The following is an 18,159-nucleotide window of genomic DNA, read 5'->3' as shown; positions in this document are numbered from 1 at the left end:
TCAAAGATGCTGGACGACAACTTGCATAATTATTGACTATTGGCCACTGTGGTTGAGGATAATGGGAATTGTAGTCTAAAAACATCTGGAGGGCCAAAGTTGTGTAGCTGTGTTGTAGAAGCAATTTATGCTTCTACCTGCCCATGGCAGTCAGGAATTGAACTGCAGCATTTTATACAAGCTGCAACTTCTGGACAGTCTTCAAGGGCAGGTGAATGTGGGACATGTTATAGTAATTGGTCCTTGATATTAAAAAGGCAGGACCATAGACAGCCTTCTCTGCTAGATGGAACTGCCAGTTTCCAGGTGGGGCTTCAAAGAAAGAGATCGGATTTTTCTTTCTACCAGCAGAAACTTCTATAACACTGTTGCTAAATCCAAGTGTGTCTGAATATCTAGCATCGCAACTAAATGAAAACAGTTGTTTTAGTTCAGAAGTTGATAATGAATACCTTCTCTAAATGCCTTGTTTAAAAAGGATAAAGTTACAGATAATGTCATGGACTATATGAAAGTTAAGTGTACTGAAAAAGTATGAATACCAGAGGCTAAAATAATTGTTGTTATAAATATTTATATGCTGCTTTTTCAACAAATTCTCAAAGTGGTTTACATAGAAAGAAACAAAATGATCCCCTGTCCTAAAAGGGCTCACAGTCTAAAAGACAGACATATTCTTGTTTCACAAGAATTAAGAATGTACATGTTGCATTAATCAGCTTTAATAGTAAACAGTCACTATCATCCCTGATTGAGCTTAGACGAAAATCTGCTTTTAAGCCATTCACTCACTGGGAGTTTAGCAGAATGCTTAAAGGAGACTGAAGGAGCAAAGTGAAGTGATCAAGGAGGTGTGGGAAGCCCATCTATCAAGTCAGTAATGGCTGGTGGGATGGCTCCAGCCCCCGCCTGGTTTTCTTGAGAAAACCAGGCCCATTGGTAGGAAAATAGGAGAACTGTGCTCTTTGCCTTCCTCCCTAGTGTTCTCCTACTGCAAAACAATGAGAGGAAAACCCAGATACCTCTGCAATAGTGCTGTACTGTAGGGTGGAGAAGAGAGGTCTTGGGTGTTCTGAACATCAGATGATTTCATGAAGTATTATTCAAATGAGAGAACATCCAACAAGGTTAAATATTTATTGTCTAATATAATAGTACATATGCTGGTAACCTGGCTTGACTATATTTTATTGTTTGTTTGTTAAATGTATATACTGCCTTTCATTAAAACAATCCCAAGGCGGTTTACAGCAAAAATTTAAACACAAGATGGTAAAAAAGACACAATTAAAATATTAAGTGGAAAATATTAAACAAATCTGATTAAAAATTTAAAATAAAAGCAATACAGAGTATAAAGAGCAGCAGCAGAGAATCAAATAAATGCCTGGGCAAAAAGCCAAGATTTTACACTCTTTCTAAAAGCTGTGATGGAGCGAATAACCACCGGGAGAACAGTCTGGGGGCAGCAACAGAGAAGGCCCTCAACCGAGCTCCCTCATTGTCGGCACCTGGAGCAGAGCCCCCTCAGATGACCTCATCAAGCAGGCAGAAACTCTTGGGAGCAGGCGGTCCCTCAGGTATCCCGGGCCCAAACCGTTAAGGGCTTTAAAGGCCAAAACCAGCACCTTGAATTGGACCCGGAAAATGCTGGCTTTACTACTGTAATGCACTCTATTATTTAATTTTTGAAATTTAAAATATTTCTATACCGCCCAAAACTTGCATCTCTGAGCGGTTTAATACTCTATGTGGGGCTGCCTTTGTACATAGTCCGAAAACTACATTTGGTACAGAATGCAGCAGCCAGGCTGGTTTCTGGAACAACCCGAAGGGACCATATCACGCTGATTTTAAAAGAACTGCACTGGCTGCCAATATGTTTCTGGGTGAAATACAAAGTGCTGATTATTACCTACAAAGCACTTAATGGCTTGGGTCCAGGGTGTTTAAGAGAGTGCCTTTTTTGTCATGAACCCTGGTGCCAATCTTCTGGAGACGTCCGGTTACAGTTGCCACTGGCTTATTTGGTGGTGACTCTGGACCGGGCCTTCTCTGTGGCTGTCCCAGAGCTTTGGAATATGCTACCTGCTGAAATGAGAGCATATCTTTCTCTGTTTGCATTTAAGAAGGCCCTCGAGACGGATCTGTTTTCACAGGTTTTTAACTGAAATCAATTTTGAACTGTTTAATTTTGTTTTTATTAGACTGGCTGTGTTTTTTTTTACTGTATATTGTAAAATTTTAACTGTTTTTACTGTTTTGTATTGTGTTTTACATTTTGTACATCCCCTAGAGATGTATATATATCAGGCAGTATAAAAATATAATTGATAAATACATAATATGCAGTATGGTAATGCACATATCCTAAATGCAGCTTCTTCAGAGTTTGTTGGTGAGTTAATTCAGATTGATGATGCTTGGACATTAAACCCATTAGGTTAAAAAAAAAAAATCATGGTATTCAGCCAGGTGCAGGTAAAGATTAAAGATCTTTTTCTCAGAGAGGACATTCCACCCTCCCCCCACCCCCTAGTAGTTTTGGCAGGGAAAAGATGAAAAGCAAAGGATGCACCTGTATTTTCATTGGCTTTCAGTCTGAGCCCTGCTAAGCTATTCCCTACACATTGATTCTAAATAGGCCATACCAGCTGTTCACTACTTACATGATCAACATGGCTTCTAGTTTCATCTAATAACATAGACAAATTCTTCTAGAGTTACATAAACCAACAGAAAGGCTAACAGTATTAACCTGGCTTTCTACTTTCTGTGCATACTAAACCTGTGATGCAGCACGTTGGGTGAGAAGAGCCCTAGGGAAGTGGTGTCACAGAGGGATTGGGGCAGAGGAGCCCCAAAGCTGTGTTAACCAGACAAAGCAACACAGCTTTAAGTCCACACCCTTCAAAATTCAGCATGTAATGCTAAATAAGAGATAACACTTTAAAAGGTGCCCTTTTGGCCTGCTAGCAGAAGTTAACCCCCTAGTGAGTGGGTTATGTCTAACCTGTGCTTTCAGGTTCTCAGGTAGGGCAAGCCAATGCTCCACATGAGGCAGGGCATCCCCTGGTCCATTTCTGATTATGCCCCATATGATGGCATCATGGATCCTCCCTGCCTGTGAAGGAGTGCAACTGTATACCACATGTAACAGATAAATTAGGGCTGAGCGGTAACATTTTAAAGGAATATTTGGCCAACATTTGGGGACTGGGTGGGGGATGTTTCCCCAAACAGTTCTGCTGCTGCCTGTTCTGAGACCCTGGTAGCGCTCTCAGTGTTTCAGTGACAGTGTTTCCCAGGGGCCATATTCGCATGTAATGTGGAACCACAGTTGAATGGGCCTGCGGTTCCATGGATGTTACATCCAAATGCGGACAACCCAGGTTATGCGCAGTGACTAAACTGAGGGTTCAGATTTGGAACTCCAGTCCAAACCCTTGGGTTGTAGTGAATTTTGCCAGAACACGAGATTCCAGACAGCCTGCAGTACGTCCAAATTCGGACCCGAAGGCTGCTTCTCCTGGAATCTGAACTGAGGGAGGAAGCTTCTTCCTCAACTCTGGCATGATTGGATGTGCAGGCTGTCCTTCAGTAAAGAAGGAAGCCTGCACAGCCAGCTCCTTGCCTATCTGAAGTACGTACTGCTCTCCAGTATGTCTGAATTTGGACGGGAGAGTAGGGAGAGGGGGCGTGGAATCACGGGTCCATTGGACTCACGGTTCCACGTTACATGTGAATGTGGCCAAGGTGTCAATGGCTGGTGACTGTCCCTTTTCCCCATGGTTTCCAGAGTGAAAACAGGAAGCACTGACCTCATCAAGTTGCATTGCTATGAAGCAAAGAGAGGGCCAGGTGAAGATCATTTTATTCTCTTGTGCTTTTAAAGATTATTTCCCCTAATTCATTCTCACTTTCTTATATCACTGCTTTTATTGTTGTGCTTACTGTTCAAATCTTTAATATTTTATTAGTATATTGTGTTTATGCTAAGCAGTTGTGTGTTAGCTGATTTGAAAACCTTGTTGAAAGACAGAGTGGGCAGATTTGTATAGTTTTTAAATTCTAGTGGCCTATGGTCTCCAGGCACTGTTTGAGGTCTGAGACTGCCACTTCTGGTTTCCTAGTTAATGAAATACAGAGCTAGGTACCACTGCATATTAAGTAACATTCACAGCCCCCACATGCCTGAACAGCACTCACTGTTGGGTGTGTTAACCCCCACATGTCTAAATAGCAGCTTTTGCCTGCAAAATGCACACAAACAACTATTAAGAAAGGATTTTGTGCTGATTTCTAGCACATGCACACACTTCATAAATGGCACACTGCAACTGTATTTTATGCTTCAGAGCTAGTTCCTAAATACAAAATGTAATGAATGAAGTAATCCTTGTTGTTAGGTAGGAGGGAGGAAAAATCCAGCTTTCTCTTTTATTACCTGGAACCATGGCCTTAAGCAGCTGTTTCCAGCTGCTCTGACCTTTGGGCAAGATTTCTTGTAAAGAAATGCTTTTGTCATCACCCAAAACAGGAACTGCTTATTACAAAGCATCTTGATTTCACTCTGCTGGATGAAACCAAGAGCTCCTTAAATCTCTTTTGGGAAATTTGAACACTGTCAACATACACTCTCTGTGAAACACTACATACATCCAAAACTTCAAATTTAACTATACTTACTTGAAAGTAGATCCGATTCATTTTCAATAGTCCTTACATCCAAAAAACTGTGTTTACTTTTTAAATCTAGTCATTTAAAAATGAGAAGTCCAAATTAAAGGCAAAATTTCACATCACATGTAGGTCTATGATGTTTTTTTCTGAGCTTATATTTTTACACAATGCTGCTACTGATGTTGCAATTTCCCATTATGGTGGGCGGAGAGGTTTTTAAACCTTTCCTCTCATGCTGCTGTTCTGCATTTCAGGAGAAAAAATACATATAAAGTCAGGAAAGGGTTAAGATGCTAATTTCCAGTATTCTACTCCCTTGCTATGCGGTCAGCAGAGCCATTAGCCTTGGTTCTGATGACCTCATGATGTAAAACCTGCTATAGATTGCAAACAAAATGTTTATTTTCTGCTTGACTACTGACTGTGAAGCATCAGTCTGTTTCCTTCCTGCCTGTCTGAATGTGAAGCTGTCCAGTGCTTTGGTAACACTGGTGATGCCTATTTACTTTCTGCTTGACTACTGACTGTGAAGCTAACAATATTTTGTCCTCCCAGCACTAGCTGACAACCTCTGTTTTGATCATATTATGCTTGTTCTCGCAAGGTGCCAGTCAGGGATGTGCATGGAACCAGGCGGGGGAGGCTCAAAGGTATGGAGGGGTTTGCTGCTTTAAGGGCAGGAAAAGGTGCACTTACTCCTCCGGCTGCTCTTCGCCTGCCAGCCTTCTGTTTTTAGAAAGTCCATCGGAGTGGCAGTGTACCTCCCTGCCACCCCATTTGCCCCCTTTAACAGAACTAACTGGAAGTATCTCATGCACCTACACCTGCGCATGCCCTATGTGCAGTTCCAGTAAAGGGGGCAAACAGGGCGGCAGGGAGGTATGCTGCTGCCCCAGTGGATGTTCTAAAAATGGAGCACAGGTGGGGGAAGAGTGGTGGGAAGGGTAAGTGAACCCCCCCTCTTGAAGCAGCACCCCCCCACCTTCGAACCGGCAGAACCACCCACCGTTCGAACCAGTTCAGAGGCCCATAAAGGGCATCCGGACCAGTTCTGTGCACATCCCTAGTGCCAGTTTCAGGAGATTTCTCCCTCCCTTTGTGTCTCATGCCACTCTGTCCCAAGAGTCCCTGACCATAGCAAATGCATTTGAGGAGGGCATGGGGCTACAGGAATAAGGAGGCTGGAAAGTCCCATTCTATACATTTCCTTCTGTTCATGATTCTGGTTTTAACAGTAAAAAGTGTATAAAATCTTGTTGGAACGAAATGATCCGAACCTTGTGTGGAGAGGGGGAACCTTCTGAGACCTCCCCCGTGGCCATGACAGCACCCCTGGAGACTGCTGGATGACCCAGACCTGGTGGTGAGTTAAAAAAAATTATTATTTTTTACATTTTGATCCTCCAAGCCAGCTCAAACTCCAGCCAAGCCAGGGGTGTGCAAAACCAAACATGCCCAGTCTGGTTCAAGTCCCGACCAGACTCAGACCAAACCAGGCAAACCAGTTTTGTGGCACACCCCTATCACACTATTCCAACTTCCTGCATAATATTTCCCCAGACTATACCATTATAATATTATTTATTGCATATTTATCTTACCCTTTCTCCAAAGAGGTCTTGGCAGCATACATATTTTCCCCACCTTTATCCTCGCAACAACCCTGTGATGTCAGTTAGGCTCAGCTTGTAGGTGGTGATTATCCCAGGATTGCCCAATAAGTGTAATGGCTGAACAGAGGATTTGAACCTAAGTCTTTGCAAGTCTACCCTGGCCTTCATTATTAACCTTTTTTTAGTTAATCACTTTCTTTTTATAAAAAAAAATCTTTTTAAATTCCACTTCCCAACAGAACAAGTTACTGAACCTTAGCAGCTTAGAACAAGATTAAAAATATATAAGATTACAATAATATTTAAAGCCATGTTATGAATAAATTTGCTGCTGTATGATTTTTGTGGGATATTTTAGAAATTTATTACATCTGTATCCCATTTTTATTCTGTGGAACTCAAGGCAGCTTGAACAGAATGTCTGGGTGTTCTCTCATCCCAAATGCTGACCAAGCCGACACATTCTTAGTTTCAACAAAGTTGCTGTAACATGTGTCTTCAGACTTTTGCCATAGCAATTATTATAAAAAATAAATGAAAAAGCAATTGCTTTGTCTGCTAAGAGGCAATGAATAATTAAAGGGCTCACTGGCAGGGAACAGAAATATGATGAATATTTATATGCCGCTTTTCAACTGAAGTTCCCAAAGTGGTTTATATATACATAAATAAATAAAATGACTCCCTATCCCCAAAGGGCTCACAATCTAAAAGAGAAACATAAGATAGACACCAACAACAGCCACTGGAGGAACGCTGTGCTGGGAATGGATAGGGCCATCTGACTAAATAGCCACAGCATTACTGAATTTGACCCACCTGAAGGAAATGACTGATTAGAAGGCCAGTAGCTGAGATGCAGAAGCTGCTTTAAGAAAACAGAGTAAGGAGGCAATAACAGAATTAAAGGACCAAAAGCCCCCAAAAGCCTCTGTTGTGGTTTTCTAGGCCATACTGGACAGATTGGTGCTACAATTGCATCTAATGTCAGCAGGACTCAGGAGCCATATACCAGGTCCTTAAAGATCAGAGGGCAACATGGAAGATAATGGGATGGAATGGTTTGCTACTGCTGTATCTAAATGAACAAATGATTCCAGAGAAAATGGCTACTGTGGAAACAACCAAACAATGTGATGCAAGATCAGGTAGAAACTTGTAGGTAAGAAAGAGAAGCTTAAATGTTATACAAGATAACTGGAGCTATTGAAAGAGCGGCTGGGGGAAGGAGTGGTGGTAGTAGTGACATGGTCAAAATTATGAGCAAGATTAGTTCAGCTGTGCAGAAGAAGTGAGGAATGAAGAGCATGTTCTGGAGATTCCTTTAAAACACACTTGGATGGACTAGAATCAGTAGCGGCCTGTATGGGCGGAGCTGTGGGTGGTAAATGAGCTGCAGGTGTGGCTCGTTCCTGCTCTCTTCTCCCCACCCTGGCTGCCTCTTTCTGCCTTGCCTCTCCAGTCACTGCATTAACCCCAGGCATGTGGTCTGCTCATTTGGGGAACCAGGCAAATGAGCAGCCTGCGTGTCTGGGGTTAACAAGGCAGGAGAACGGAGGGGAAACAAGGTAAGGGATGGGGAGAGGAGAGTGGGAATGAGCTGCATTTGCAGTTCATTCACTGCCTCCCCCTACTCCACCGGTACAGGCTGCTACTGGCAGTGGTACACATCTGGAATGATCAAAGCAGTAAGCTGCCCCCTGGAGTTTCTTCTTGATATTTGCTTTGTTTTAACTGCAGATTGAATCTCAGGCTAGAAAAACAAAAGTTTGATGTCTGGAGGAAGAATGATTTTGGTCAACCTGGAAACATTTATATTATTCTCCTCAATTGCCTAAAAAAAGGCACTATACAAACAAAAAATTAATGATAAGCCCTGGCCACAAGATTGCAATCTAATAGCTGCATATGGAAAAGAAAGAGAGTAAGGAAAGACAATGGAGAAAGAAATTACACAAAGTAGAAAATTTGAAATAAAAAACAAATATCTTAATGGTTTAAAGATTTTTTTTAAATCTTCCAGTACTTTAATTATTTTCCAATAATTTCAAAATTTGTATCCTGCACAGAGAAGCCTGATGATTCATACCAGCATCAAAGAACTAGACTCACATTGATGATGTAATGCAGACAATATAACGTGACATAAAAGGAATTATTTGAACTATGAAGTACATTCTTCTTCAACCTTGTCTTGATTGTACAAATTACATGACTTGGAAGACAGGCTTGGGTGAACTGTTAAAACGTTTGGCCCTGTGCCTTTGTGTGTGTCACTTGGCCCATGATATGGAGTGCACTTGAAGAAAGTCTGATCACATTGATATCTTCCAGTGCAGTCCTATGCATGTTTATCTGGAAGTAAGTCCCAATGAGCTAAACAGAACTCCTAGTTAGATAGGAATAGAACTCCTAATTAAGTTCCATAGAACTGCAGCCTCGATTTTTTGTTTTTTAATTATTTTCAGAACAGCTCTGGCACAGTACTGTAACACACTCTATGTAGGGTGACCCTTGATCCTTCAAAAACTACATTTGGCACAGAACATACTGAGACCATATCATTCCACTGCTATATCAACTGAACTTGTTTTTGGTGTGTTTCTAGGCATGATTCAAGGCACTGGTTATTACCTTTCAAAGCCCTTAGGACGTAGATACCTGAAGGACTGTCTACTCTCTCATGAATCTGCCCAGCCCATAATTTTTTTTAGAAAGGCTCTTCTGTGCATCTTGCTCTGATTGGAGATAGGACAACTGATGATGTGTGGACAGGCCTTCTCTGTGGTGACCCCTGCCCCCTGGAATACCATTCCCCCTGAAATATAGGTGCTCCAGATAATCTGTCTTCAGATGCTAAAGATGTTTCTTTTCTGGCAGGCCACCTTAAATGTTTTGTTTTTATTATCTGCTGCTTTTAGTTTGGAATGTACAGATGTTTATATTGTTTTTATTGTTCTGGTATCTTCTGTACTACTTTTTCAACTAAGCTGCCATGAGTTTAAAAAAAAACAGTCAGAGTAAAATCCTTAAATAAAACAAATTAACAGCTCAGTGCAGTAAGAATGACCATAAACACTCATTGAAAACAGGGGTTTTTGGGCAAAAAGTTTGGGTATTGTCAATGGAACATCTATAACTCATCAAGTACAACCAGTGATTCCCAGAATAGGAACAAATTTTTAGAAATGTTGGTTTTCTTGGCTTTGTTATATACAAGCTTACCTGAAGGTGCTAATACAAAAATACAGGTCTCTGTCTTTATATTTGTTAAAATGCACTTGTAGGACCTAAAAGATTAATCTGTAATATACTTCAGGGATGGGAGAATGTAAATAATATTTGTCTACTCCTAGGTCTATTTCAGAAGTTCAGTTGACCTGTCATTTAGATTATCATAAATGAGCTATGGCAATTCTCAGCTTCATGTGCTCCATTTGGGGTGTGCATGAATGGTTTGTGCTGAACCAGTTTGCCTTGAACTGGGCCAGTTTGGGGGTTCAATCACAGGCTGAATCGGAGGTGGTTCAGACCGAACCAGAGGCAGTCCAGTCCGTGATCAAACTGAACCAGGCCAGGTTTGGGTGAACTGGTAAGGGGAGGCCAGCGGGGGCAGCGAGAGAAGGGAAAAGGTGCTTACCCCGACAGTGTAGCTGCCACAGCTCACCAGCACTCACCCTCCCCATGTGGCCCCAGGCACAGTCCCCCCTTCTTTACCAAGCCCCCAGCCTGGTGGTGGCTCAGTTCTAGCCTCCACGCATGCACAGATGCCATTTGTGTAGCCACACAGTCTGCCCCCTGCTCTCCTGTCTGCATTGGGATGAAATGGAGAGCTGCCTTTCTGCATTCACACTGACTGCAGAGAGGAGGGGGATCTGGCTGCCAGGCTATCCATCTTTAATAATGGACAGCGCTGGCAGCCAATGGTAGTTGCAGTGAGAGAGGAGCATTTTCCCTCAGCTCCGGTTCCATGGGGCCAAATGTGAGGTGCCAGTGTTCAGATGTAATGCTGGCACTGCAGAAATGGAGTTTGTGGTGGCAAAACTCTACTCTGAACCAAAGGTTTCAGTTTGGAGATCAGGGAGGGAAACTGCTGGTCCCTTTCTGCCACAAACTCCGGTTGCCTGCATTCGGACGTGTGGGTACAGAAACTGGAAGTGAAGGGATCTCCGGTTTCCTGTTACAGCCAAATTCAGCATACATCTCCCTGCATCATGTACAGGGGAGCATGTGAGGCTGGAGTTAATGGCTCGTTCACAATAGTCTAAACTATAGCTTAAATTATTGTCTGAAGTGGGCCCTAGTGTGCATATGTGTGTGTGTTTTTTAGTAAGTGGTGGAATCATGTTTGTTTTATAAAATAACTTTTATTAAAGAATATAAATTAATAAACATAATTCCACAGTACAAAGCTTCTCTTTTTATAACAGAAACTTTGTTGGCTTCTGTCTTTATAAAAATGGTAAGGATTTTATTTTATATATTTTTTTAAAAAGAACTGAGTCCAAAGTATCAATCCTTTGCAGATTTTCCTGGAGGTTAGGTTTGGTGAGACTTTCTTTTGAGCAGACATGTAAAGGAATGGATTGCCCAGTAGCAGGAAAGAAGCAGAGAGAACAGTACAATATTTGTACAATAAAACAAAAGGATATTTGAACTAGATTTTTTCTTGCAGACAGTGACTGATTAAGCTAAGCGATCAAAAAAGCCCTTTTTAAAATTAAAAACATAGATTTTTCTTCACTTCTAAATGACAAGGGAGAATTCACTAGTTAAGTGAATTAGTTAAGTTAGTTAAGTTCACTTAGTTCACTTAAGTTCACTTAGTTAAGTTCACTTCACTAGTTAAGTGAACTAGTTAAGTTAGGCTTCTGTGGGCAGACAGCTCCACAGATAGGGAGCTACCATGTAGCAAGACCTGAATTTAGTTGCCATCCTCCTTAGCTCAGAGTGTCCTCCGAAGATTCCAAAGCATTAGGAGAAATATACATACGAGAGCCTGCCAACCAAGCTGAGGTCCAACAGATTCTGTTTGGCATGTTTGTAGCAGATGAAGATAGCCTTGGCTTTATGGTCATTGAGCCCAAATTCTCTAATCTTTTGTCTGAATAAATTAGGTCATTTTACTGCATTTTTAGAAGGGTTCTAATTCCAATAGACATCTGACTGACTGATTCTGAACCATTTCTATGGCTACTGCTCATCTGTAGTATACAGTATAAACTACTTCTAATGGCACAGTAGGGAAATGACTTGACTAGCAAGCCAGAGGTTGCCGGTTCGAATCCCCACTGGTATTTTTCCTAGATGATGGGAAGCACCTATATAGGGCAGCAGCGATATAGGAAGATGCTTAAAGGCATCATGCCATACTGTGAGGGAGATGGCAATGGTAAACTGCTCCTTTATTCTACCAAAAACAACCACAGGGCTCTGTAGTCGCCAGGAGTCGACACTGACTCAACAGCACATTTTACCTTTACTTCTGATCTATAGTTTTTTGTGGTTGATATTTTGTTGCTTTTATAGGCTAGCACCCAGACTATGATGGCTGGTGCTATGGGGGAGAAGCAATTTTTGCCAGTCTCCCCTTCCCTCCTGTGCCTCCTGAAAATATGTCTTTGAGGGTTGTACATCCCTCAGGGACATATTTTCAGGAGGCACAGTGAGCTTCAGAGGAACAAGGGCAACTCTGGGCATGAGGCAAACATCCCCCAGACAAGTGGCTTGCCCCCACCCCCATTTATATTTCAAAAATCTAATATGTGGGACACAACTCACCCACCCATAAATGTACTTTGCCCCTTCTATGCTCTCCCTCAATTTTATTCTGGTGCTCCCACTGCAGACCAAAGGAGAGAGTGGTGAAAATTGCCCCTCCATTGTGGTGCCAATGCAGCATTAACCTTCTGTCAGTAGGCCCAGCATGGGAAAGAACCAGAAGCAAGTTCTGCTTTATTCAGTTTTATTGTGTGCCGAGTAAAATTCATATGGGAGGGAGAGATCACACAAGATGAACTTCTGTCCCATCTCTGATGTGAGCATGGCTCTTCCTACATAATTGTACCCCTCTATGTTGTTGCTACAATCTTGCATTACCAGGAGCAATATGGAATGAATTCTCAGGGAAGCAGCAATTACATCACTTCTGTAAGACCCAATTTAATCATGCAGGCAAGCAAGAAGAACGTACTCATATTACCTTGTATGCGAACATACTCATATTACCTTGTATGCAATTACCTTGTATGTCCTCAGCTGATTTGCATGTACTGTTGGCACACCAGGGATTTGTGTATCCAAACACTCTTGGTATGCTATCATTGTAGGAAGAGTGGCTGAGAGCTCTGCAATGCCTCATGGGAAAGTAATTCTTCCTATCACATTTAAATTGGGACTCAAAACCAATTTAACCAGACTCTGGTTTTAGGTTGTGGTTAGCACAGAGCAGAAAACCTTCCCACTAAGCTAAAAAGGGCAAACTCCACTTGGCTGCTGCAGAACTATTATCTCAACTACAATAAAACCAAGTTGGTGGGCTGTGAGCTATAACCAAGATCAATAAAGTTAATGCACAGAAGCCTGATGCTGATGACAAAACCCTGTCTTTCCTTTAGAAATCCTTGAAGTATTTGAAGAATAGAGTGCCTGTGTTCACCAGGATGGCAACTCTTCCAAGGTCTTTTGTATTGCCTAGTCACTGCAAACGATGTCCCTCACTGTCCACTCTCATGCCACATAGACTGTGTTGACTATCAGTTTCACTGAAGTTTTCTCAGATTTATGTCAGGGAAAGTGAGAAGAGAGCAGAGGCTTCAAGTGTCTAGGCCACAGCTGTTCCTAAACGACTACCAATACATCACAACGCCTCAGGCTGAGAACTCCTGGCGGGCTCGAGACAACTCATTACTTCTCATTTGTGGTGATGGGCCTGTCTCTCACCTCTCTTCCAATTATTTCAGTGGCAGTGAACCAAAGCAAATAAAGTGGAGGAAATGACTGCAGGCTTGGCTTTGCTATACTCTGAAGTGCATGGCTGCTGCACACAAGGCCACAAGGTTACATAATCTCCCACAGCTTTAAAATGGCTGCTCTGGAACACAGTTGCATGACTCGCTGCCCTTTTTGCCGGGCCAAAATGGGAATTAGTGTCTGCATCTGGCCTAAATCCTGGGGGCTGGTACTTTTAGGCAGGGTTTTGTAAAGTAAGGTATGAAAAAGAGAGGTGCACTGCATGTTTTGCCCGATGTGTTTACATGGTGGAGGAGCATGTCCCTCCTCAGCACTGTGCAGATGATGTAATGTATGCGCTAGGGCCTCCTCAGATGCTCACAGAGTTGATTCGATTCAAATCAAATCAGTTTAAACCACAATTTAAATCATGACTTAAACCACTTCACAGAAGGACTCAGTTTTAATGATTCAAATCACAATTTAAATTGCTACTCAGGGAGATTCTGTTTCATCATAATTTTCTATAAACGTACATTCTTGTCTAATATAACCTTAAGACATATTTAGAGATAGACATAGGTTTCATTTTTAGAAGATCGGTACACACTGTAATAGGAACATAGTTCTCATAATGCTGTTTCATTCGGGCAACCAGAACTTGCATTTCATTGTTGCACTGTTTGCATTTTGCACGCATGCCTTTCTTACCCACAAGTACAGGAACTTCATTTTAAAAATATTCCCAAATTGGGTTTCTTTTATGGCCTGCTGCCATGATAGGTGTTCCCTTCTACAAATTCAGGATACACTCGGAAATGTTTTCCTCAGGACTGCATGAATATGTTCTATTCACTTTTGGTTTAACTTTCTATTCCTCTCCCCTCCCCATCCCCTGCATTTATATCCAGACGCCTTCTCTTTGCTCAGATTATCTACGCCACCCCCCCAAATCCTCTATTCATTCATTGACCTTGTTTGTCTCTGCACGTGTGGTGGGGGGGCAAGGGCTTGACTTTGTGTGTGTACTGCATGTACACCACCTGCAGAATAGGACTGATCAAGTCTGTTATCTTTCATCCCCATATATTGATATTAACATGTTCATAACGTATGATTATGATTAATATTCCTGATGATATCTTTGACTAGGTTCTTTATGAATTTTTAAAAAATCAATTTAAATTACAAAAAACCCCCAATTTAAAAATCAGAGATTTTTTTTTAAATAATCATAGATTTTTATCAACCCTAGATGCTCAGCCACATGGAGGACTTGTTTGTGGGATTTTCTGGAAAGAAAGTGTGCAACTAGATGTTCAAATGGAAGCTCTCCTTATACAAAAACATCTGGATAGTGGAGGGGAGGGGTTTATACTGTGCGTCTCTTAACATGTAGGAACAGATTCTCTGGAAGGATGCATTTGTCTTCATTTGCCTTATGTGATCCTATCTGAGAAATGTGATGCAGCTGGTAGGAAACCTGTATATTTGAAAGGAGCTGCTACAAATGATTGTTAACCATGCAGAATCTTTATGAGAGGAAGGCTTTCCCCTGTTGATGTCACAACTCCTCTCATGCTGCCTCCTAATGTTCAAGCTACATCCTGACAAAGCACCTCTGGGTAGTAAGATGGAAAGTGGTTTGGGGTTGGTTTGGTTTTTACAGCAGACCCTGACAAACTTTCTTTGGGTTTAGGAGTTCCATTGTCTGGCTCCAAAAATGTAGGAGCTAGACAATGGAAACATGCAAAAATTATCAGACGTTGTTGTTGTGGCAGACGGGGGATGGGAATGGGTCTCTCTTTGTCTCCTATACTGGGACAAATATTTTATTAAATATCTATACTTCTGAATGTTCTAGTCTAGGTGCCATGACTCCCTGGCACCTTGGATTTATCAAGCCCTGTTTTATGGCACAACAAATAATAGAAAATGCTTTTTGGACTTGCAGGGTTGGTCATCTAAGAGGCTGAAGGTACAAAACTGAAGTCTTGGACCAAACCAGTTGTGATACACTCCTGTGTATGGCCATAGAAAGGGGCTGGGATGGAGTCTAATGTTAACAAAATGAGAGTGTGGATAATGAGCACTAAGCTCTTCCCACATTGGCTGCTTACTTTCTGCACTCAAGATAATCAGGGTGAGTTGGGAGGGTGTGTCTCCTTGAAAGTAAGGTGCAGGGTCTACTCACAAGCAAGGTTGTGAGTAGACCTGATACTGTGCTCATGAGTAGACTCTGCACCCTTGCTCACAAGTAGGTAGTCTTGTGAGAGAGCTTAGTGCTGCAGGTTTACATGTCAGTAAGAGCAGAGTCTACTCTCAAGTAAGGGGAACATCTCTGTGAAATAGTTATGCACCTTCTTATTATTAAGTAGATTTTTTTATTTGGGGGATAAACCAGACAAATTATAGTACTTTATATTTAAGTAATTCAAAGAATGGTTGTCTCTGCAAGACAAGAAAGCCCTTTGCCAGTATCCCTGAGGGGAGGTGGGGGAGACATTTCTTGGAGGAAGGATATGTATAACTACTACATGTCTTGAATTTCTGCTTGGCCATTCTACATAGCATTTGAGGGAAGAAGAGCTTAGCCTTCTTGAGATGCATCAGACACAAGTCCATCAGGTAGGAAATTTGTGTGGCAGGAGTGGGAACCTGTAGAATTTCTGGTTGCTTGTGCTGTATTTACTACATATAGTAGGTGGCATTTTGGGGAAGTACTGTGCCTTGTTTTCTGCCTCAGGCAGAAATTCATCAGAGGTATTTCTAGGAAGCGCCTGTTTAATTTTTACTTGACTCCATCCCTCCCCAGCCCCATGCTCAGCTGAAGGATAAGGCAAAGTTGGGTGCATGGATCCTACTTCCACCAGGGTGGCTCGGGGGTGGTGCCTACTCATAAAAAATCCTACTTCCCACTTCATAAAAAATCCTACTTCCACCAGGGTGGCTCGGGGGTGGTGCCTGCTCATAAAAAACAGTTTCCCCCACCAGCCACCATTTCTGTTTCAGAAATCTAACAAGTGCTACACAGCTCATCTACCCTTCTGTGCCCTCCCTCAATTTTTTTCTAGTGCTGCTACTGCTGTTTGGTAAAGCCAGCATAACATGTGAAACTCTACAAAGCCTTTATAGCATATGTTACGTGGAAGATGGACACCTTAACTTGCAATTTTGAAAGCAACTTGACTTTGATTGCATATTTATTTATGTATTAAAAAATTATTGTACACCGCCGCCTCCAAAGACTCTAGGCGACGAACAATAACAATAGCAATATTTTTTTTAAAAAAATCATAGGGCAAAAGCATGGCGAAAAAGGTAGGTCTTGAGAAGGGCCTTGAAAACCACTAAAGAGGGGGCTGAATGAATCTGGGGGTGGGAGGGTGTTCTAAAGAAGAGGGGTGGCCACAGAGAAGGCCCTCCTACAGGCCCAAGCACCATGCACTACACCAGGGCCCGGGACACTAAGGAGGGCCAACTGAGAAGACCTCACAGGACAGGGTACAACCAGCCCAGAGAGGTGATCCCGGAAATATACAGGTGCTAAGCCCATAAGAGTTTTGTAGGTGAGAACCAGCACCGTTCTCTCTCGCAGCCCTAAGAAGCCAAGAGGGTTGCTACATGGCAGGTTTTCACATTATTGATTTTTCAGCCTTTTCAAAAAGGAAGATTTGACTGGGCGATGGGGGAAAAGAAAAACACAATAGTGGATCTTATCCATTCTGGACCTTATCCATTCTAATACCTTGGATATAGAAAGTTCATATTCAAAGACAGAATTCTAGATGCTCACAGAGGGCGGTATGCCCTCTGCGATGTAGAACCTTCATGCTCAAAGGCTGTCTGGTCCTGCCTTGTGTGTCTTTGGAAGGCCCCTTTCTGTGGTAATAGTTGTGTATAGTTCAGGGTCACTAGGTGGCACCATGTGGGAAGAAGAGGGTTTGGAAAGAGAAAATAAAAATTAGTTTCTGTTTCAGTTCAGCTTGGTGTAAACAGGCTGTTTGCTTTCTCCACGTGGTGGCAGAGTGGAGAATAACTGTTTGCAGGGTATTGCAAACTTCATTATGGAAACAGGGAGACAGAGAATCAAGTCTACTCACCCTGTAGGACAACCAGCTACTGCTCCTATTTCTTCATAGTACAGCTCCAGCCAGTAAGCCACCTAATGGTGCAGTGGGAAATGACTTGCCTAGCAAGCATGAGGTTGATGGTTCAAATCCCTGCTGGTACCTATATTGGGCAGCAGCGATATAGGAAGATGCTGGAAGGCATCATGTCATACTGCACGGAAGGAGGCAATGGTAAACCCCTCCTGTAATCTACCAAAGACAATCACAGGGCTCTGTGGTCGCCAAGAGTCGACACTCACTCGAGAGCACACTTTACCTTACAGCAACAGCCATCTGAGTACAGAGGCCTACTGCTAAAAGGTTTGGCCTACAAGGACTTTCAGTTCTGAGTGCAATCCAGCTTCTGCTACTCTGAGCACTGCTGCTCAGCTACTCTTCAACTCTGAGCACTGCTGCTGCTGGATGCGAACCTGCAGGTGCAATACACCTTTTTGAATGGGCCCGCTTTCATTCACACAAGCAAGAACCTAAGGAATCTCTATCTGATTTTATTGCAGCTCTATATGTCCTAATCCAACATTGTGGATATGGAGCAATGAGTGAAGAACTCATCAGGGTTAGGTTAGTGGTAGGGTTTAGAGACAACCACCTGTCAGAGACACTACAGAATGACCCCAATCTCACCCTAGAGACAGTATGGAGGAGCTCCAGGCCTCCTACATACAAGAGGAGAGCTGGTCTTGTGGTAGCAAGCATGACTTGTCCCCATAGCTAAGCAGGGTCTGCCCTGGTTGCATCTGAATGGGAGACTTGATGTGTGAGCGCTGCAAGATATTCCC

At 42.4% G+C, this 18,159-nt stretch overlaps 1 long non-coding RNA gene across 3 annotated transcripts in view; it reads left to right on the top strand.

Annotated features, from left to right (window-relative positions):
- Window positions 1-18,159, top strand: part of LOC128349585 (uncharacterized) — a 73,302-nt gene that overhangs the window by 29,074 nt on the left and 26,069 nt on the right. The window contains exon 1 of one of the 3 annotated variants that reach the window (XR_008318864.1): window positions 15,756-15,875. The exons of the other annotated variants lie outside the window; for them this stretch is intronic. This is a non-coding gene — a long non-coding RNA (uncharacterized LOC128349585). Of the gene's footprint in view, window positions 1-15,755; window positions 15,876-18,159 lie in introns of those variants that run through there. 3 annotated transcript variants of the gene reach the window in all.

The sequence above is a fragment of the Hemicordylus capensis genome, chromosome 3 (genome assembly GCF_027244095.1).
Source record: "Hemicordylus capensis ecotype Gifberg chromosome 3, rHemCap1.1.pri, whole genome shotgun sequence".
Classification (NCBI taxonomy): domain Eukaryota; kingdom Metazoa; phylum Chordata; class Lepidosauria; order Squamata; family Cordylidae; genus Hemicordylus; species Hemicordylus capensis.
Note: the sequence above shows the minus strand (reverse complement) of the source record. Positions and strands in the feature narration are given on the sequence as shown.